This window comes from Neodiprion fabricii, chromosome 2 (genome assembly GCF_021155785.1).
Source record: "Neodiprion fabricii isolate iyNeoFabr1 chromosome 2, iyNeoFabr1.1, whole genome shotgun sequence".
NCBI lineage: Eukaryota > Metazoa > Arthropoda > Insecta > Hymenoptera > Diprionidae > Neodiprion > Neodiprion fabricii.
The window spans coordinates 24,637,583-24,660,033 of record NC_060240.1 but is presented as its reverse complement, the minus strand read 5'-3'; the positions used below and the strand labels follow the sequence as shown (position 1 = coordinate 24,660,033).

The following is a 22,451-nucleotide window of genomic DNA, read 5'->3' as shown; positions in this document are numbered from 1 at the left end:
TTTTTTTTTCTCGAAATCATGCACGTGAAACCAAAATTTGGTAAATTTCGATACGTAGTCTTAATAGCGGAAAAGTTTTTTGATGGTTTATAGTCACAGTCACATTTAAAATATTTTTCAATTGGAGATGAAAATATTTGTTTGACTTTCACTTGTTACATCAAATAGGTACTTAGTAAGTAAGACAATTATAGTAATTGATGAAAGATAATCGAGTCGGTTGATTAATCGAGTTTGAAAAATGATCTGTTATACTCGATTAATCGAGAAAAAAATAATCGATTCAATCAAAAATCGTTCATGTTTGGCCATTATTAATGTGCAGCAAAGCGCTCACTCAACTAACTTTGATAATCGATTGTACCAATCGAGAGGCAGTTCGATAATTTGGATTCTCCTTCATTATTCTCACTTAGAAAATATCGCATACCTTGCATTGAAATGAATTTTAGTCAGAATCGCGAAGCGATGAATCAGAGGAATCTTTGTACTCGGTAAAATTGTAAAGTATAGAAATCTCGTAGCTTAAACAGAGTGAACGATAAGCGTGAAGCGTAGGTTAGCTTAGTCGATAGATTTCAAATTCAGCTACTATCATTTCTCTTGCATAATCTTGTGTGTAAAATTGCTTGAAGCCAGAGGACTAGGATTCAAACTGTTTGATTAAAATTCAGCGTTAACCAAATAATTATTTCTCTTATCTCGCTACAACTTTGATTATTTCCATAAAGTTCGAGTAGGATCAAGCAGTTACATCAACGGTGAAACAGATACATGCCTACAGCACTGATCGTGAGTGATCCGTGTCCGATGACGTTTGTTTGGGGATGCCGAGTGTGATGGACAACCACGGCTCACGTCCTGGTTTGTAGTTAGAAAAACTCGTACTCTGCGGTTTAGGCACGACAGGCTTGGCACTCTGTTGCCCAGTGATGTAAAGGGATGCAGCGACCGTAGATAATCTACCCGAGTCCCCGATAAGTGATAGAATGCAGCTTCGGTGTTTCTATTCTATCCCAAGTGTGTGACAATGTAGTGACGGTAGTTCAACCTGCCAGAGTCAGTGAACGTAATTATTTATTTAAACAGAGTATTTTGTGCAGGCATGACGTAGAACCTTTTCTTCCCGTCGAAAGTGGAGTTCCTTTTATTTTTTATCAATTTATATCGTTCTAATCAAGAACAAATACTTCACACTACACTGAGAAAAATTTCATATGTTACAGTGACTAGAAAAATTCAGTAAAACAGGTATTGTTAAAAAACTGTTTGGCTATTGTTGGAATTATATTGTCGATCCTTTTCTGGTAATTGCAACGCAAAATCAGTTTATGAGGTTTACTCTACTTTTTTAGTTAAATAAGGCTGTAACGTCAATTTATTGTTGCACAAGCATTACATTTTTACAACAGTAATAAGAAAATATAGCAACAGTGATCGTAATGAGAAATAATAGTAACGGATACTAGACTTTCCGGTAACAGCTAGAAAACTAATTTTCATTTTCTACCTAGAACTGTATTTTTCGATTGTGGTAAAAAATGAAAATATATAAGGACTGAGCGGTAACCGGAACTAAAAATTTCTCTCAGTGTAACGAGGTTTCAGCGGTGAATTTGAGATCTAGATATGGCAGTTATTCAGAAACATGCCGTCGTACCAAGCCAAAAACAGCAAGGTTTTTGTTTGGTGATCGAGTTTTCTAAGTCACATAATCAACGTTCGCGTAAATTTTTTTCTTTGATTCTTAGTTGTTTCTTTTGCTATTCTCGTTAGAAATAAATTTTCTTCGTATTCATCTGGCGGCCATTCGCCACCAGCAAAGATGGCGCAAAAATTCTTAGAACATTATTTCATTTTTTCGTTTTCTGCAGAACGTCTTTTACAACTTTCAAGTGTCCAGGCTTTGCCTCGCTAGCTGAGAGTCAAGGGTTCGACCGCGCTTGGAATTTCCCTACATCTGGCATTTATGGCGCGACGTGACCCTTACATTAGCCTCGAGTCGGGGGCGAGTCTACACTTTTTCATATTTTTTCAGTAGTCTTCGTTGCGCTCTCGTAACATACGCATCAAGTAGCTAGCTTCATTCTTTTGCCTTCTGTACCTTCATCAATCAATCGTGTATATTCGGTACCTCGTTTGTTCTCTGTTTCGATAAAGCATCTATTAATTTCTTGTTATCGTTAACCATAATTATCGGCATCAATCATTTCGCTAATCACTCTACAACTTCAAAATTCAGTTTTTGGCTCGATCAAAATGGTGCAAAAACTCACTTGTTTGCTGAAAAATTTGAATTAGATTATTTTTAACATCTAAAATGTCGGAAATTTCAAATTCTATACGTGATTCTAAAAAATATGTTGAGGCAAAGGTCAAGATTTTTTAAAATAAGTGACACACGTCGGTGTATATGGCTTTTCTGCACAAATTTGAAGAAATTGTCTTCGTAAAATAGTAAAAAATCGAGGACTCATATGTAGACCAGTCCACTAATTATCGGTCAACGATCAGCTCCCGAAAATTTGATTTTGCTGCAATTTGGATATGTTATTGTATGTATTAGGTACGGAAATCCCCCAGTTTTTAGACTTTCAAGCTTTGTTGTTAATAAGGAATTCGTTGATTAATTCTTTCATTTTTGAGAATTGAATCTTTTTAAAAAAATTTCCACGATACTGTCGTCAGAAGAAGAATTTGACCTAACATGTTTCCTTTTGCAAAATAGTCTGATCGTTCCGACTATCATATCCGTTTTTCGATACATAAACAGGAACGCAAAAAAAAAAAAAAAAAATTAACTGTGGCTCTTCATTATATTATTACGATGTTGATTCCGCCGGTAATGCAGTTCGAATAATTCCTTGTTAAGGTAAAATAGAAGATCCAGAATAATTCGTAAACTGAAGGAAAAAAAGTCTAACCTTAATATCCGTTGTTTGAAATTGATAACCTATTCATTGCACGGATTAGCTTCGATGCTTGAATATTGTACAATTCAGTGTTGCCAACCAGACGTGATGCCGTCAGTGAGATGCGGCTTCAACATCGTTTATTGTGCACATGATTCTGGATTACAAATGTCCGGAAGATACGTCAGTGTGATTTTATGGCTCTGAGTATCAGGTGGATATCTGGAATTTTATTGGGTACCTTGGAGGTATTACAGCGTTTCGTTAGAAATGCAGCGAGCAGCGTATGCTGAAAATACGGTGAATCGTGACGAACAAGGAGGGAGAGTACTTATATAAGGTGGACAGATTAGGAGAGAGTTCGCGATTTATTTGTGATCGAATATCGCGTGCATGTACATATGTCAATTGGACCCGGTTCCAAGGAAGAGTAAAACGACGAGGATGACAACGGCAACGAAGAGCGAAAAAACGAGGTCGGAGAATAGAATTTTATCCCTTGCCAATAGCTAGATTGTGTCTTAAGAAGAGAAAATAAGAAGGAAAAAGACAAAAAAAGACAATGAATCGAAGAGTATTCGAGAGATAGCTGCAGGAAATCGGTGGTTCCTTCTCCTTCTCCCTTTCCTCTTTCTTTTTTTTTTTTTTTTTGCTCCTTCTATCCGTCTTTCAATCCCGGCAAAGAAACGCGATTCGTTCGTCGAATGAAGTACAAATGAAATAAACTCGAAACTAACGCCCGTTATTCTCGTTTTACGGTCAATCCACTTTCGCTAACGCTGTTTCGCCTTCATCATTCTCTCGGTACGAAATATCATTCCGTTGACTGTAGCCGACCAACGAGAACCTGCGTATCGCCAAGAGGCACGCTGTGTGTGACGATACATATATACATATATATATATATAAAGATATAGAATAAACTGTGAGAGAAAGAGGGAAAGATAGCGAAGTTCAACGAACATTTTATGACATATACTTGGTGGCGTTATCTAAATCTACCGCCGATAAATGTTGGGAAATAATGATTTTGTCAATTATGTAAAAGTTACTGGTGCGTGAATTGGATTATGAAACAGTTCAGTTAAGTTGAAGATGATACAAAGGGAGACTTGCGAAATTCAAAGTAAAATAAAAAGCAACGATATTGATGCGACGTAAATGAGGTGACCCTTTTGGGCGGTGCCTTGATTTTGCATATATGAAATCGGGGACACGAGTCTAGTTTTTTGTGAATAATATGCTAGTCTAAACAACATAAACTACACCTACCCGCATAACTTTGAGTAAGGGCAGTCAAGTGGTTTGTCAATTTACGGCATGGGTCGAAAATTCGAAAAAGTTCGGCTCAGATTGTATTATGCGAGTGTAGAATGTTTGGTATTTTCATTGCCAGTTCGAAATACTGCAAAAGTTTGCAGGTTGAACCTTAAAAATGAACACGTGAGTTTTCGTAAATCTTTTTTTTTTAAATTTACTCCTCCAGCAATATTTATGTACTGGTAGTTCTCGTTTAATTTAAAAGGGTTCTATATTCATATTCTAGTAGTCGATTCAAACATTATTCAGACTCGTTCTTTCGTACGTGACAAGAATACATTAGCGAATTCAAAATTTGTCGAAACTTTTTTTTTCCATTTTTTCTAACACGAATTCAGTAGTTCAAAAAAACTTCGTAAACGTATAAGGATAGGTCGAGAAAAACTTTACATACACACTTGGTCTGAATTTCTATTCCCCAAAATTCTTTTTCTATGTGGAAAAGATCCCTCGATCTTTATGCAAAGTAGATTTAGAAAATGGTTTCTGATGTCGCAACAAAAAAAAAATAATTAAATGGATTGGAGAAAGCCGAGTGGGAATATCCACGGAACGTTATTTGATGATGCGAGACTGAGAATAGTAAATTATACAGTACATTCTAGTCAAATTCGACCACGACTAAGTTTCATCACCTCTCTTTAATCCATTTTCCCTTTCCTCTGTATCACTTACATTTTTTTTTCGATACTTATTCATCGACTTTTAATCTCAATCTTTCAATTTTTTTAATTCTATAAAACCCACGCCCTCGGTGATTAAAAATGAGTAACATCGGTATGATCGATTGTCGGTTTGAAAAATTGACAAACGAATGACGTTTGAGAAAAAACCGTGAATCCGCCTGTTTGAGTTATTCGAAACAACGTCGTAAAAAAAACGTATCGAAAATGATGCATTTAAAGTAAAAGGCTGTATTAAATTGTCGTGGAATACCCTATGTATAGGGTTTTGCTTGCGTTTCCGGTTATACGTACAAGTGAAACTCGATTCCCTGCCGCGAAGCTCTAGTTGCCCTTAATTAAACCGCTAGACAGTGCAGCCTGTAGACGACGGTGCAGCCCGTCGAGAATGAGTCGTATACACATCGGTGTGGGTGGAGGGGAAGTAGTTGGCTAGGATAGGTACGAAGGCATGTGTGCCGAAGAGAAAAGCTTCATTCTCGCCTTAGGAACAACAACGGACGAGTCTCGCTTTATATCTAGGTCAACCGTGAAATTATGAAGCTAACAAGTGTTTTAAGAAATTCTCTAGTGTTTGCCTCTCACCGCGCGTTCATCCCGGGGAAATTTGTTCACATCCGACACCTTTTTCATTTTTACTTTCCCGCTATCTCTCATTATTTTTTTTTTTATTCTCTTTCTTCGCGGCTTTCCGTGGTTTTGTTTTTTTTTTTTTTTTTTTTTTTATTTCAACGTTCGATCGTCCTTCTCATTCTTCTCTTATTCATTTATCTCGTCACTCCCTTCACATATATGTACACATAAATATAACACCAAATTTCGTTAACTCAGCACTTCTTTTTGTATTATATACAATTGTATCGCATAAGTTGAATGCGTTTTCTTAACTGTGTGCTAACTTGGGTGCACGGTGTCATCGATACAAGTAAAACTAACTCACCGACATTTATTGTTGTTTAAATTTAGAAATTTTTAACCTGAGTAGGTGCTAATATTTGTATCATAATGTTGCTTCACTTTGTGAGTGGTAGATAATTATTGTATTGGTAGCAGACCTGGTTACGACTTTCTATTTTTTTACTTCCTTTCTTTGAGAAATTTGTCACTACCGTATGTTTCCAATTTAGCCAAAGGTAATGCAGCTACGAACTTCTTTTCAATCAATTCAGGAAATATGTTATATAACTTTGGATCTTGATTCCTCAAGTTTCATAATTCATCGCCTCATAAAATGGTCCATATGAAACGAAGGGTAAAAATATGCACTCTCTCAAAGCTTCAAGCACTGCATATTTTAGCATGTTATTATAATATTCTGACTTATAGATGTAGCTTTAACGAATTTCCGAGATAAGAAACGCGTGTAATAAATATTCTAATATTAGAATGCTCCGAGAGTTTCCTTATATGCGCGCTTCTCTTCTTCGATTATTTCAACTTTATTCGAGGATACCTTATTCATTTAGAATAAAAATTCAATAAAACATGACATTTTTGCTGACGAAAACTTATACACATATTCTCCTTTCACAAGACATTCTTCTTAACCATAAAAGTAACGTGTTGTTTCGGAAAATTTTGAAAAAAATATATATTACTGACAGAGCGGTCACGCACCTGGAAAAACTTGAAAACCTGAAAATTTCAGGGTATATAAAAGGGGTCATGGAAAACCTGGAACTGTCAAGGGATTTTTAATTTGTTCATGTAAAAAACTAAAAATATCAGTTTTCTGTCATGGGAAACGGAAATGATTTTTTGAGGTAACAAGTTTACTTCATCGAGAAAACAAATTGGCTTAAACCGACTGTCTTGTACATTATATTTTTCTTCAATTTGAATTTAATTTGAACCGAACAAAGTTAATAAGCTGAACAATTCAGGTTTTGATAATTTACTAGAACCAGGGAAATGTCAGGGAAAACTGGGCCTTAGATTCTGAATAACTGGAAATGTCATGGAATTATTTTTCGCAAAAACTTGCGGCCACCCTGACTGATGATAAAATTTTAAAGTGTCTGGCTTTATTTCGACTTGGAACGAAAACTACTTACTTTATTTTAATGAACTGTGCACTGTTCTCTTGTAGACATTCTAAAAAAAAACGCCTGCACTTCGTTTCATCCCGATCGCTGAAGCTGAATCTGAACAACACTAGAATCAATCCAACATCAAATTCGAGAACACTTTCCTTGTCATTTAGGATCGTAGTTTTTATTACTACGTAAAATTTTTTTATATACATGGATGTTCGCAAAAACTCGAAGACTACTCGGTTGATTTGCAAAATTCTTTGCCCAACGGATATCGTTATAAATATCGTAAATTATACGTTGTTCAATGTAATTGGGATTTCCATTGCCAAATGGCAACTGGAATTGAGGCAAAATTAAGCCCTTCCGTGAAATGTACGAAGCTTTAGAAATATTCTTCCGCATGGCGTTGTCCCGTCACTGTCTCCCGGGCATCCTTTAATTAACTACACTAGGTGAGGAGGCATCGCAGACCCACGAGCTGAGGTCCGGCCTTTCTTTCGCTTCATGGTTTTACCGGCTCTTGTCTCTTGGCTCTTGGCTCATGCCTCTTGGCTCATGGCTCTTGGCGGTGCGGGGACGAGAGTCGGGGACTTGGACGCGGATACGCTGAACAACCTGCCCGGGATCTACACCTTTCTGCCTCATCCGCTCCCGCTTGATCGTCCCCAGGGTATATTTTCGACATCGTTGCGCCTGCGTACTTTTTCGATTGTGTTGCCAACCCCCTTTGAAATTTGCTTTATATTTCAGTATGGTTCAAATTCTAAAGTGTAATGTATCATGCAAAGGTGCAGCTTTGTACGATTATTCCTTAAGCTTCACATCGGGACAAAATAACCCCATGAGATGTTGACTGTAAATTTCATACGAACAACATCCAAAATAATCTGATTTGATCCTAGGTAAATAATGAAATATCGTAAGAAACGTTGATTTTATTCTTTTTCCAAAAATTCTTATCTTCATTCCGTAGTATGTATGTACATGTTTTTTTCCTTAAATATATATCTGTATCAATTTTTAGTTACAAATATTGAAACTTCAGTGAGTTGTGATTTATTGAGTAGAATGAGATCAATTTTCCGGTGTTTTGTCGTTGCATGAATGTTTTTTTTTCCTTTTTTTTTATACTCTAAATTTCATTTTGCTAAATATAATTCATTTGCCTTAAAATATAACAGTTAAAGAGTATCCCAGATTTTTTTCAAGTTGTTTGAATAGATATCTTCGTTTCTACGCAATGGTTTTTGATGTGGGGTCTCCGATGAACCTGGTGTGTGACCAATGTTATGCACAGGAGGTGTGCAGCGTAGGGGTTATTGGTACATACTCATTGAGAAACATTTCATTTGTTATAGTAACTATAAAAATTCAGTAAAACTGGTATCGTTAAAACAACTGTTCGAATATTGTTGGAATTACGAAAAACGTGGTACGCGTAACCATTTTGCGCTATTGTCGATCCTTTTTTGGTTATTGCAACGCAAAATCAGTTTGTGAGGTTTACTCTACTTTTTTAGTTAAATAAGGCTGTAACGTCAATTTATTGTTGCACAAGCATTAAATTTTTACAACAGTAATAAGAAAATATAGCAACAGTGATCGTAATGAGAAATAATAGTAACGGGTATTAGACTTTCTGGTAACAGCTACAAAACTAATTTTCATTTTGTACCTAGAACTATAATTTTCGATCGTGGTACAAAATGAATATAGTTGAGGACCGAGCGGCAATCGGAACTAACAATTTCTCTCAGTGCTGAAAAGAATCAGTAAAACTTAGTGGGTTAAGCTTCCAACTGCGTGCTTTTTTGGATTCTCATGCATGCCGGTCATCACAAGTTTCAGCTACCAAACCTGGCTTATGATGCATATTTTTTCGTTTTGAATATTTTCCAATCAAGCTCCATTTCAAACGATCCAACGGCCTTTTGATTCGACTTGGTGAATAGGCGTAAGTGTGGAGAGCGTTTTTGAACTCTACCCTGCAACATAGTCTGTGTGTATGTTCCGCAAGCAGTGACAAAGTTGATACTTGTTAGTGTTCCGGGGCGTAAGGATTGTAGCATTGGCCGGAGGACAGAGTTCAGAACTTTGTAACTGAATAAATCGCGTTGTTAAATCAATTGGGCAGTTCTGAAACCGTTCCCCGCCAATTTTCTCCTATTCAGTATGATACACAGTAGCCGGTATATTGGGGTTTTCTCAAGAGGTCAGTTTTCCCGCTCAATTTCCTACCGTCGAGTATTTCATTGTCCTCGATCCGCTTCCCAGCTCTCAGCTTATCGCAGTCCAATAAGCCTCGCATTGCGATAACAAGATACAATTATGCCGTCTATGTTTTGACCCTCTTTGCCACCTTGGATGTCCACCGCGCCCTCCCTCCTCTCAGTCACCTAAAAAAGGAAGATAAAAAGCTCGATAAAGTGGATTTTCCTGTTATTTCGTTACGTTCGGTAAATGTATTTCATCTTTCATTTATTCATTTTGTAGCGATCGATGGTGTAATTCGGACAAGACTTCGGACTGACTTAATTCAAGTGGGGCCACGGTTGAAAAGAAAACTCTACATCTCCCAAAATCTGCAAACAAAATCAGGGCGCAGATAAATGACACCTTAATCAAATTAAGATTGATTAAGACGCACCCCAACGAAGACAGTTCCTTGATAGACGTTACAATTTTTCCAAATTGATTGGATAAAAGCTACTTGCATCACTGGCAGTCGAACGTTGTGGTAATTGGAACACCACAGGGTACACTGAACGCCTTCAATTTCGTTTCAAATATTATTCCACATAGTATTTTTTTCGCACTAGTCGTCCGATACATCGGTAAAATACCAAAAATCATGCAATTGATTCTACTTTCCACTACGCGCGACCTTCTCTTCGTTTCATACACTGCGAAGTTAACTACTAATCAGCACCCGTGTAGGCACGTATATAACGTGGTAGGATGCAGTTCGATGTTTCGCGGTGTTATTCATCAGCGTGAGGTATACGCGATCGCATCGAACATACACGTCATTGGGAGATGATTAAAGTCATTAAAGCTCGGGTGGCTAGTGACGCGATTCTCTGCCTCCTCGTACCTCGCTTCTCTCCAACCATATCCGTCCCCATTCATCCCCGTTCACCTGCAGCAACCGGTACACCGGCCTCACTGCATCCAATATTGAGCCTCTGGCTACGGTGGTCACGCGGTTTAGTGGACAATGTCGTCAACCGGCTACCTCAAAAACCTCGTAACCCGGATGCTTCGTCGACACTGCCTCCCGTGCGTGTTCGTAATACGTCCCCTTCGTATGATGCAGGAAGCCTTCTCTTCCAACAGAAATCGTGACAAAGTCATTGATGCTAAAATGAAAGAGAAATACCGTTTCAGTGAAAATACTCATGTTTCGAGTCAAGAGTATCTGTTAAAATTTAACACTCTACTTGATAACTTCAAAATATCACTTTCGGCTGGCTCATCGAGGCTGGCAATTATTCCTCCGCCAACGCATCTTAGCGATTGTAATTTTGCGTCTCAAGTTGAAATTACTGTAAACTTAGTTGACCCATTGGACAATCGTCGAATCGATATTCAGCCATCCGATTTTCACGAGTTTAACATTGTCTTGGAATAAGAGAATTAGTTCTTGATCTCTACGCTTCAAGTAATACTTGTATGATTCAATTTCCTCTCAGCTCATGTTCAGGTACTACGGCCATCTAATCTAATTTCATGTAATCCAGTAGCTGAAGATTTCATTCTGGGAAAGAATGAGAGCAAAGAGAGAAAAGCAAACTCACGTAGAAAGTGTAACAGCATTAAGACGCAGCGTCTGCAGGTTACGTGATAGACCCACTTGGTAACATGCATATGCGTTTTTACTCCTCACAATGCTCTAGGACCATACAGTCTAAAGATTAATTTGTAGTACTCGACTTTTTCCGTTTTACCCTCATCGGATTACCGACAGATGACTACGAGCCCGAAATATTCGTAACCAGCAGCGAAATCCTTCGTTCTTAACTCAACATTGAGCCTACCTAGGAACTAGTTGTCAGCGGGTTTCTCCTGGTACACGAATTCTTCCCTCATGGCGGTTATTAAACTCAGGTTATTGTTAGAAATTAGCCGCAGGTGCCTCTTTCTCTCTGCTCCTCCTCTACTGTTATTAAACTACCAAAATACCGGCCGACGGACGTTTCCAACTCGTGTCGTCCTGGCGGTGGTGGGTTGTTGGAAGAATATATGTCGGCGCACCGAGCCAGGATCACTCCACTATATAAGCTTTATTGTTTTGCCGCGTTTGCTGACGCGCCTCAAATTAGTCCGCGCTGCAACCTAATTTCAGGTTTGCTCGAACCTCAGGTTTGCACAATTGACCGAATTCAGTATAGCCACGGATTGTAGATTTTAGTGTCGTTGTCTGGCTTGCGAGTTTTTGAAAAATAAATAGCGATCTATCTTCTCTGCCCGTACGCAAAGTTATCGTTATCACTACTATGTATACATGATTGATATATTTATCTGACCTGATTAAAATGCTCTTATACGAGCATCAAGAAAAAATGGTTTTTTTTTTCTGGACATAAAGAATTGGGAAAAAAGTTGGAACACTGACATAAAGGTGGAGCGACCGCCCTTCGACTAGCTTCAAGATTCTACCCGGAGAGAAATTTTTAGTACCTACCGGTTTTCGCTCAGTCCTTGACTATTTTCAATTTTTACCACAATCGAAAAATATAGTTCTAGGTGCAAAGTGACAATTGGTTTTGTAGCTGTTACCAGAAAGCTTAATATTCACTTTTACTATATTTTCTTGTAACTGTTGCGAAAATTTAATGCTTGTCCAACAATAAATTGACGTTAAAGCGTTATTTAACTAAAAAAGTAGAGTAAATCGAACAAACTGATTTTGCGTTGCAATTACCAAAAAAGTATCGACGATAGTGCAAAATGGTTACGCGTACCTCGTTTTTCGTAATTCCAACAATATTCAAACAGTTTTTTCAACGATACCTGTTTTACCCAATATTTTCTAGCTACCGTAACAAATGAAATTTTTCTCAGTGTACCGACTCGAAACTGGTATACCTAATCAATTTTGTTCTCACGTTGAAACCAGAAAATTACCAACCCCTAAAGAAGGTAAAGCGCCGGACCCCAACGGGTGAAGCGAAGCGGTGGTATTATTCATTTTGGTATCTGAAATCTGAGGTAAATTTCGCGGTATAGCTGGGATGAACAAGCGGCGCGTGCGACGACGCAGGGCTGGGTAGAAAGGGTGGGTATCGCATAATGGGGGCGTGGTGCATTGGATGGTCGTTACGTCAGCCGACATAAATAGCCGAGCGTTTTTACACCGGGGAATATGATAGGGCACGCGTCACTCGGCTGGGATTCTATATCGCTTGGCAAAATTCCCCCGGAGGGCAGGGGTAGGCAGCTCGCGTCGGTGGGGTTGGATACTCAAAAATGTAGGTGAGTGGTCGGCCGGTCCCAAGCCTGAGGGTATGCCAACCCAGCGTTGGGCCACCTATACGCGCATATCGAATAACGGGCTGAATTTAATACCCTGCATGAAATGCACGCCGTACGTTCTACCAACGCCATTTGTTTGGCAAGCTCTCAAGAACTTACCAACATTCGTATCGATCATTTTATAAACATACCCTTCTCTGCCCGGGTTAAGTTTTACCGCGATATGTCGGTATCGTATAAAGGAAGTGTACACCGAGAGAAATTTTTAATTCCGGTCAACGCTCAGTCTTTAACTCTTCTCATTTTTTATCACAATTGGAAAGAGTAGTTCTTCAATTAAGGGTAAACGGACTGAATTGTTAAATTCAACCGCTATCACTCGGTATGAATATTGTATACCAAACGTATTTTTTTATTCTTTACAAATCTCACGAATCAACTAGTCCTACCAATTTATGGCAATACTTACGGACATTAACAGCGAATACATGTGCGTCTATGATATTTGATTCAAATTGTTTTGTAATGCATGAGATTTTATTTGATAAGATGTGGCACAGACGGCTGGATTATCTCAGTTTTAATCTTTTTCGAAGCAAAAGATTTTTTCTTTCACTCTTAAGCCGAGAAAATAACAGAGAATGAAAAAGAAAAACGCGGGGCGAAAAGGGTGGAAAAAATCGATGGCAGTGAATAAGACGACGACGAATGAACCCATTTTATCTCAAGTCCCAGATCCCACTCGCCCTCCGAGTCTCTTTCTTGCCAACCAAGAAATGGAAAAAATATTCATTTTGTATATTTATTTATACATAAAAAAAATGAAAATTCCTTCGACTGCTACTACGTGATAATGTTACTCGCGAATGGTTGGCCGATCAAAAAAAAAAAAACTGTTTATTTGTCTTTGAGCCAATTCACCTCTCTGGGCATCGGGAATTATACTTGACGCAATTATCAATCAGCAGCTCTTATTGGCATTACATTTTATGTGTTCGTTCGAGCGCCGTGTCGTCATTCGAGGGTTGTTTTGTGTTTCTATTTTCTGTTTTGATTTGCACAAAATAATTATACTTTTATTTTTGCTGCTGTTGTTGATATTATTATAGTTTTTTTTTCTGACGAATACATTCGTAACTTCGTCAAGTGTTGGTTAAAGCTTTTGTTTCTTTTATATCGGGCATTGTTTCACAGCTCTGCTCGGCCGCCGCTGCCGACATGGGCCTACATTTTGCGATGTATATAGGGATTCTGTCACCCCATTTGAACCTGTATCAAGTGAGCCAAGTAGCCTTTGAAATGACAGGATGAAAATGAAACAAAGTCAAACGAGAGAAAAATTGAAAAAATACATGAAATACAAATAACGAATAACACAAAAAAATGATGAAAAGTTGGTTTTATTTTCAACCCACGGTGAACCAACTTTTGGTATTGATTTATTGTTGTTATACTCTGTCGCGTCGAAGCAAAATATTAGTCATAGATTGTGTACATATATATATATATAAGCACTTACTTTAGTCAGAGTCTCCACTAACTCGACTACTTGCAAAGTTTTTCAAAAATGATCGCATTTACGAAATGAAATAATATTTTGCCCGTTGGATTATCAAAATAATCCAATTTACACAAAAGTTGTTTCCTACCTTTGAATAATAAATATAGAAACCAATACAAAATTTTACCAACCAGGATAAATAAACGCCTAGAAATATTCCATTAACATTGAACAATTCTAGCTGCCGCTAACGGAAATCATTATACCACATTTTAATCATGATAATTGTAATTTATACTAATTTGTATGTGTAAATTTCACCAGGTATAACATTTATTCCCATTATGTTCTCTACTGAGACAGTTTATTTTAATCAATTTTTCCCTCTTTCCTCTCAATTACCAACTATGCGAATATAGAGTAAAAAAACCGTCTGTCTGAGGCACTGAAAAAGTTCTGAATTTCTACAATCATTGTCAGAAAATTGTTGTTTTGAATGATTATTCGGATGAATCAAATATGAACCGAAATTTTTTTCAAGGCCAGAAAAACTACGGTGTAACCTTGTGAGCTTGACGCTTTCAGAATTGAATTAAATCTAGAGGTGGGCCTTTTTTCTTTGAACGCATTTCGATTCTGTATCTTGCAACTAAGGTATCTGATTTCGAAACTGTATCAAAAGTTATATGCCTGTTTATTACGGTGAACACGTAATGTTTTTTAAGTTTATAACTTGGCATTATCAGGTGCAGAGCTTACATATTTTTTTCATGACATTTGTGACTATTTTAAATGGCCTATAAAATTAGAAGTGGAAACGAAAATCACAGGCATCGTTTTTCGTCTACTTTAACTGCACTTTTTCCAATAGAAAACGTACACGAAAAACAGTCTTCAAGATATATTTTTTTTTTTTTTTCAAATTGGTATTGGTACTTTTGACAAAAGTGATGCTTTGAACAAATCTTATAAGTAAAATTTTTGTTATGAATTCTTGAAATGTATGTCCACTGAAATGGAATGTCGTTCGGAAGGGGTTACGGAAACAAAGGTGGTCATGCGTGGAATCAATTCTCTTCTTCGAGCCCGCCAAAACGATTTTCGACGACGACGAGCTTTCTCTCACGTTGAGGTATTCAAGCAATGCCCGCCCTATCAGCGAGAGACGGCGAAGATTACTCGACTCAAAGAAATAAAAAATCTCAATAAGACAGAAATCACACAGTGATCTCGAATAGATCAAATTTATTTGTCCGTGACGCTCGTCATTCGTTACCGTTTATGGCTTTAATTTTCAACAACGTCTTATCGGTTTAAAAATGTATTGTGCCATTCACAGAAATGGGTTCGAAAAAAGTAGCGTTCTCGAATCGCACTTTAAGTCCCCTGAAATTATCAGCCGGCTTTGCGGTATCTTCGGTGACTTGATGCGTTTCCCAATGAATGCTGGCACCTCTTACTAATTGTGAGTCAATCATCATGCTACCAACTGATAAAATCGTTCTGCATAGCCCTTAGAATCGGAAGTCAGTTTACGCCTCGCCTTCACTATCTGAAGCCCACACAGTGTCATATTTTGAAACATTTGAACCGTTTGCGATAATGATTCGAATGCGAGATTGTGAGTGTGATATGATAAACTGGAAAAATGAAATAATTAGTGAACCCACTCCGGTGTGCAAACTTTCAGTTTTTCCAAATTCCGGGTGGTACCTATGATATTTTAATGACTCGGTGCATAAATAACGAGGCCAAAAATGGAGAGAGAATCTAGAAAAAAAATTCTTGGGTCGAAAGTTCGCGAAAGGAAGAATCAGCTCTCGACAAGGCTAGAAAGGGCTTGAAAGGGAATGAGTAATAGCTGCCCCCTTCCGCCCCGCCCGCACACGCCGCGGCGCTTACTCCTCCTCCTCCTTTCGACTATTTTATTGATAGGAGTCGAGCTGCTGTAGGAGTGCCTTGGCACTAAATTGCCTCTTCCCTAGGCTCCGTGTTCCAGGAGAAGGGACCTGAGCTTTTCCGCGATATCCGCGAAGGCGGGTGAACGAACGAGTATAAAGTCTTACGCGGTACTTACAACCCTCGGACCAGTTTGGATCTAGTACCTGTCCCTCCCGCCCCGCCCGTCCGGCCGCATCGTGACCTGCTTCAACTAAAAACCCACCGGAATAAGGGGCTGCGGGGTAAGAGAGAGTCTAGTCAGCCGGTAAGTGCCCCCATCCGTCTTACGGTTGCCTGACCCCACACGGTCTCGAGCACGAGGACGGGGATGAGGCTCCGAACAGAAGGGCTAGGGAAAACCAGTCCAGGAACACGAATACACGCATTCCTCTCCGCCCCCTTTCCGCTCTGCGCGAGCTCGCGTGATTCTTCAGGACTCCTGGAAAAGTCCCTTCGACCCCAGAGTGACTCTCGTCAACCAAATCTCCCCCTCCTCTGTCGATTCACATACGTACGCGTGCCTTCTTCGGAATGCTGAGAAGATTTTTTTCTCTGTTCCAAGAATGAGACGTTCATTTTGAAATCCCTGAGTACTAGGGTGTTTCAAAAAGATTTTTTTTTCCTTCTTCCAAACAGGTTCAAAAGTTCGATTTGGGTATAAAAATGTACGCCTGTTCAAATTTGAGCTCTTAATAGTAAAATTGAAAGATCGCGCATCAGATTTTTATATTCTCCATAAAAATGATACGGGAAATATGATTTAAGGTACGAGATACCTTCATCAAATGAGGTTAGTCGTCTTGTTTCATCCATGCTGGATATTAGCTACTTGACAAAAGGCTCGAATGCTGTCAAAAGATCATTGTGGTTTCTTCCACTTCGGAGTCAACTATTTCTTCTCAGTTGAGTCGAGTTTTCTTCGCCTTTCCTTAATCGGAATGGCATTGTTTGGTCATCTTGATGCGAGAACAAGTACAAATTATAAACTTTTTCGTGATGAAAAACAAGTTATGACCTTGAAGTGAAAGAAAACTGGGGTATTTTGAGAAACTATGCCGAGCGTCCTATTTGCAGATGAACGAACTAACTTGAAATATTTTACTATAGGATGTTTGGATAAATTTACAAATGAAGCTAAAAAAAATGGTGCCCCAGAATTCCGGTTTTTCATTCTGTTACGAATTTTCGAAATAAATCACGCGTTCAAATACTCAGAATGCAATATAGTACACAAAACTTTTAAATTATTTAGATCATCCGCCGGCTCATTTTCTGCCAACATAGTATCAAATCCCAGCTAATTAAATCTTACAGATTTTTGTACGCGAAGCTGGATATTTATTTCCTGAAAATTTGTCACTAAGCTTCTTCTTTTCTTACTCTTAACCGTTTTCTTACTTCTCAGTTCTCTCTGTATTCGTTTCTTCTTTTTGTATGAGGCTGAAATTAGTAACGTTAACGTAACTATACATCAGGAGAAATAATTATCAATAGGTAATTTTAGGATGACACCCAAGGATTTAGCTTTTCAGAATTAATATATATTTTAATTGTAATGGTTTACTAAATTTTGCAAAGTCATTAAGATGTGAATTGGCGATTTTTTCTCAACACGCATCGTTACGGTAACGTTATTAACTTCATCGTCGTCTTTCTGTACTTCCTTTTGAGTGAACATATCTTACAGCGATCGTCGTAATTACACGTCATGATTCATTCACACCACACCTAGTGTGTCAAGAAAGTATATTCTTCTCCTCGAATGACCATGATCAGCACAGAAAAGTTACAAATGCTTTCATGATGCATTACCAGTACCTGTGACGTCTTCACGGTCAGTTACTCCCTTTATTTTTTCCGGTACTGGTATTTGTTTCCTAGCTGTAAGCTGTTTGGATCAAGCATTAATGCGCAGGCTGCGAACGGGACACCCCATGGGAGTGCCAAGTAGTGACTCTCCAATAAAGTTCTAAAGCTACCCTCCACTAAATATATCCTTATCTTTACTAGTTTATCACTTAACCGAGTACAATATAATCAATACAACGGTAGCCGGGGGCCTCCTAAATACAGCCACTCTCCCCCTTTGGCCACTTTTCTTTATACAACCACTTTACTACCGTGCGCCGTGCTGATTTAACACCTTCATTCTTACCGAACCCGGTTTCACTCTCCATAGTAAGCAATGCACCTATACCTCGCCCTCTGCAAAAGGTAAGGATTCTGTTTTCCACAATCAGTGTACAGCTTATCTCTTATCGGTCCAGATCTAGAATAAGCCCGTACTGCTGCCACTGTACGTGCTGCTTACTCTTTGATTCCATCCCCTGTCGAACACCGTGCTCAACCCAATGGTCGACTATCCACCACCGCACGAGCTCCAATCTACGGGGTGGCTACAAACCATCACAAGCACGGGAGAACTCGACTTGTGCCATGGTGTACGTTCACTCAGATTGCACATAGTACAGATTCGTCAATACCTGAGGTTAACCACGAATGACGGGCGTGTAGGGGTGACCGGTGTTGAAATCGCAATACTACTCAGGAAGTCGATTGTAGCATATTATAATTTAGAACAAACGGAAAGGAAGAGCTAATCTGAAATCTACTATTCTCGCAAACATTCCAGTAAAAAATTTTACTCATCAAACTACACTAGAAATAAAAATGAAAGACTTGCTCAAAATACATCCTGCATAGATATGATATATATAGCGAATATAATCTGGTTTAGTTTTCGAACCGCATTAACGCAGGTCAATATGCAGCCGCAATACAAAACGTTTCGACGTGTCTCTGTCTATAGCCAGAAGCTGGATATTTTGGAAGTAAATCAGGCGTAGATCATAATTTGGCGTTTGCGGGGGGTTGTGTCTGAATACGGTATAACCGGTACAGTGTTGACGCCTTTCCACCTCGTGAATTGATTCGGACGTGAACCGGCTGAAAGGTTTAATCCGTATCATTGCCCACGTAACATACAGCTGGCGGTGCAGGTAGGCATTATTATTAAATGTTATTAAAGGATCGTCTAAGCTGGCTTGATATTTATTTCATCCTCCAACCTCGTTACCGCCACCACCATCCTCAAAGCTGCGGGCGCGAAAAGAGATATTGCGGTGGATTATCCGTTGCTGGTTGATTGACGTGAAATTTGAGAGTAAGCTTTTAATCCCTGCACATCACGCCCGCCTGTCTTCCACGTAACAAGACTGGAAAGACGCAGGGGGTACAGAGTGTAGGATACACCTTCTCTCTGGATGTGTATTATGCAAGCGGCTATCTGCACCTGGTGAAGCGGCTTCTAATTCACGATCCAGTGGGTCATTTTGTTAATGAAATTAGAAACACTAGAAACATCAGCATTACTAGGGCGGTGTACTGCAGTTTGTTCACATTTATGCTCATTCCGAGTTCTCGTCGCAAATGTAAATGTGACACTTGACGGTTTTGACCATTATACGGTTGATACTACGTCTTCGTGAAGGATGCAAGACTTTTAGTAACTTTCAAGGTGTTCAAATGACTTTAAGTTAGTTTAACTGAATGTGACGTATTCGGGGTAGGAGACATCATAGCCAAAAGAATGGTTGTATGAGACAAACTGTTCATCACTATAAGAGACTTGTCTTTTATCCGATATGCTTATTTCCCCAACTTTCTTATACTGTGTCCTTTCGTGTCCTTTTCAATAACTACATTAATTCTAAGGATTCGAATGATTCCACAATGATTCAAACGAAGCTCCCTGACCTATGTGTATCCAATTTACGTCTTCATCCATAAGTCACGTTACTTCAAGTGCATCCATGTAACTTCACGTGTGACCGAAGACAAATTGAGAAGACAGTTTTAAGTTTGGTTAACCCATCGTGTAACATTCACAATTAGCGTATCGAAAGTGCGTAGAACAGAACGGAAGTCATAATCGATTTCATGCCCGTCTTTGACCACGCGTTAACTATCCCATGTACAAACACTTGGAAAGAGGGTAGATAAGCCTGTTTTTACGTAATTAGGTCTTTTTGCTGTCGCTTGTATAGGGGCGATCGACTGATAACGTTTTCCCCTGGGTCCAGAGAAAAAGGCTGCGAAGTTTGTTCGCCCGAGTCGTACTGTCTGTGTATAGTAGGCGTGACTGTCCAACAACGAGATACGCCATCTGTAGGCATTGGACACTTGTTTTTGGATATCACACATCTATCTGCAGATCGTATAATGTCCCGAATATAATGGGTTTGACATTACCACATTGAACAACGTTAGGTGGAGAATTATTCCTGGAATATATCACCTGGAAGGGGTCGAACCAATCGCTAACTACAGACGAGGTGGGACTTGGGTATTTTTTTTTATTCTTTTTCATTTTCTTCTTACACATTCCTCTTGAACATTCGTAACTTTATATTTTACGCAGTGAACTTGTCTTGACCAATCGATAGTTAACACAAACGAAGTAATACGTGCAAAATTTAGTTGAAGTTTTGATATGTGTTCAATGTTGACTTCACGAAATACAGTGATAAATAAGGTTTGTAGATTCAGAAAAATGTTATTTGACTGAAAAAAGTGGTGAAAACAACAATTTTCGTCATCAGGTGAGACCGCATTTATTTGAATCTACCAAAAATTTCTTTCGGCATATCTACCCTCACTAGTTGTTGTTTTTGGTGATTTTAAGCATATTCAGAGCTGCGTAATTACGAGAAAAACAGATTGAACAGGAGTTTTGGAGAAAGTAGAAATAGATATCATAAGTCTTTCTGATTCATCTAGTCTCTCAAGTCTTTTTTAAACCTTATGCTGTTCATTTTATAACTAAACATTCAGTTATATATAAATTCATTACATTTGATTTTTTCATAAAAATTGTTCAAAAATCTGTAAATATGCATATTTTAGCGCTATATTTTAATTCAACATACCTAAATACCTAAAAAAATGCATTATTATTTTAAGGGGAAATTAAATGTTAAATTTCGCAGGCCTGTGTAATACGCTCTAATTATTGAATACCGTTGATACATAAAATTTTGTCGAATTGTAGATTTCTAAAATTGTACTAAACAATCAAAATGAATAAAAATTGCACTATCCTAATATTGATTGCAGTATTCAGAGAATTTTAGAAATGGTAGTTTATGACACAGCTGTAAAAGACAAGTTGTTTCGGATTCCAGATGAATTTTATGTTACCGTTAAATTCCTTAGCTGCCAAACAGAGCGTCGAATAAAATATAAAACTAGGAGATGAAATTTATCTTGTAGATAAAACGACTGAACCGGGCCTTAATTCGATCTTAACCCCCTTTTCCTCTACTGCTAAAGCTCGCAACTGTTTCGCCAAAGTAGGCGTACATCAACGTTTCCAAAACAAGACGGCTTTTTCTGTTGAAAAAAAGTTTTTCTTTCTCATTTGTCGTTCACTTTCATGACTACCGTTTTTGAAAATTGTATTACGTTTTTAGGTGTTCCAATCTCCGGCCGTTTTGGGCACATGCTGTAATAATCTACGTGCAGTAATTTTTCTATCGACTCATCACGTTTGCAGAACACACGGGATAGGTGAAGGGTGCTATTATGTAATATATAGGCATAGAGGAATATGTTATCTCGTCAGAAGAAGTAAGCTCCAGTTTTCGAACGTACGTAGCACCGAACAAATTGAAAAAATGCTCCAATTAAAAAACAATCCTTGTTTTTCAAAGGGATGCCGTTGTTTGATTTTTTTTTCTCTCTGTAGCATTACTCTTTCTGCACGTTTTACCATCGCTATCCAAACCTGTGTTTGGTACTTTCTTTTCGTCGAACATATATCGTGTTTCTTTCTTCCGTTTTATCGTTTGACACATGACATGTTTTGGCTGCTGGAGAAATAATTTCAAAGCAAGTTATCTGGAAAACTATCGCACGTCGTGCTTCTGAAATTTGTAGGTTTTTTGTTTGACTTTTTTCTTCATTTCGTTTTGTTTGTTTTCAAATTACAGCTCATTTTCAAGTAGGGTATTATGTATAACTCGATTCTAATCGTCCACCGTCACGTCAGAGTGATATTATTAGGTAAGGTGGTTGTTTGTTTGGTTATTTAACAAAGCTGATGTCACCTTGCACAGTCATTCTTATACCGTAACTCTGCATCCATACAGGATGCAAAAATAATTTGAATAATTCTCTAGCTGATTCTAATCATTGATTCGAATTTCACATTAAAAAGTTTGGTTATTCATGGAATAAAACCGTGGTCTTTGTGTAGGGTAAAAACGAAGTTCAATTTCGAAGAACTTTGCATCAATTGATATGGCGATTTTAATAATCGCATTTTCTTTGCGCGACTCGAATCAATGCGGACCGTAAGATCCGAAAACGTCACAGAATATCGCAACTGCAAACTGCGCAATGTGCATTTACTGCAAAGTCGTTTCGCTGAATTGAGAAAATTAAAACTTCTGATTCGTCATTTTCGAAATTCACGGTACTTTTGACGGTTATTTTTTGTGGTTCTCTCTTTGGCTAATTTTTACTTTTACTTAGGAACAAGCATCGTGGCGTTTGATGGCCATAAATTACGGTAGAATTGAGT

The 22,451-nt window shown here is 38.3% G+C and overlaps 1 protein-coding gene and 1 long non-coding RNA gene across 12 annotated transcripts in view; one reads left to right on the top strand and one right to left on the bottom strand.

The window, feature by feature from the left end:
- LOC124176581 (tyrosine-protein phosphatase Lar) overlaps positions 1–22,451 on the top strand; it is a 458,827-nt gene that overhangs the window by 156,320 nt on the left and 280,056 nt on the right. The window lies entirely within an intron of this gene.
- LOC124176590 overlaps positions 1–22,451 on the bottom strand; it is an 83,295-nt gene that overhangs the window by 1,499 nt on the left and 59,345 nt on the right. The window contains exons 3-4 of the long non-coding RNA XR_006869418.1: positions 10,091–10,310; positions 9,190–9,347 (exon numbers count right to left, since the gene is read on the bottom strand). This is a non-coding gene — a long non-coding RNA (uncharacterized LOC124176590). The remainder of the gene's footprint in view (positions 1–9,189; positions 9,348–10,090; positions 10,311–22,451) is intronic.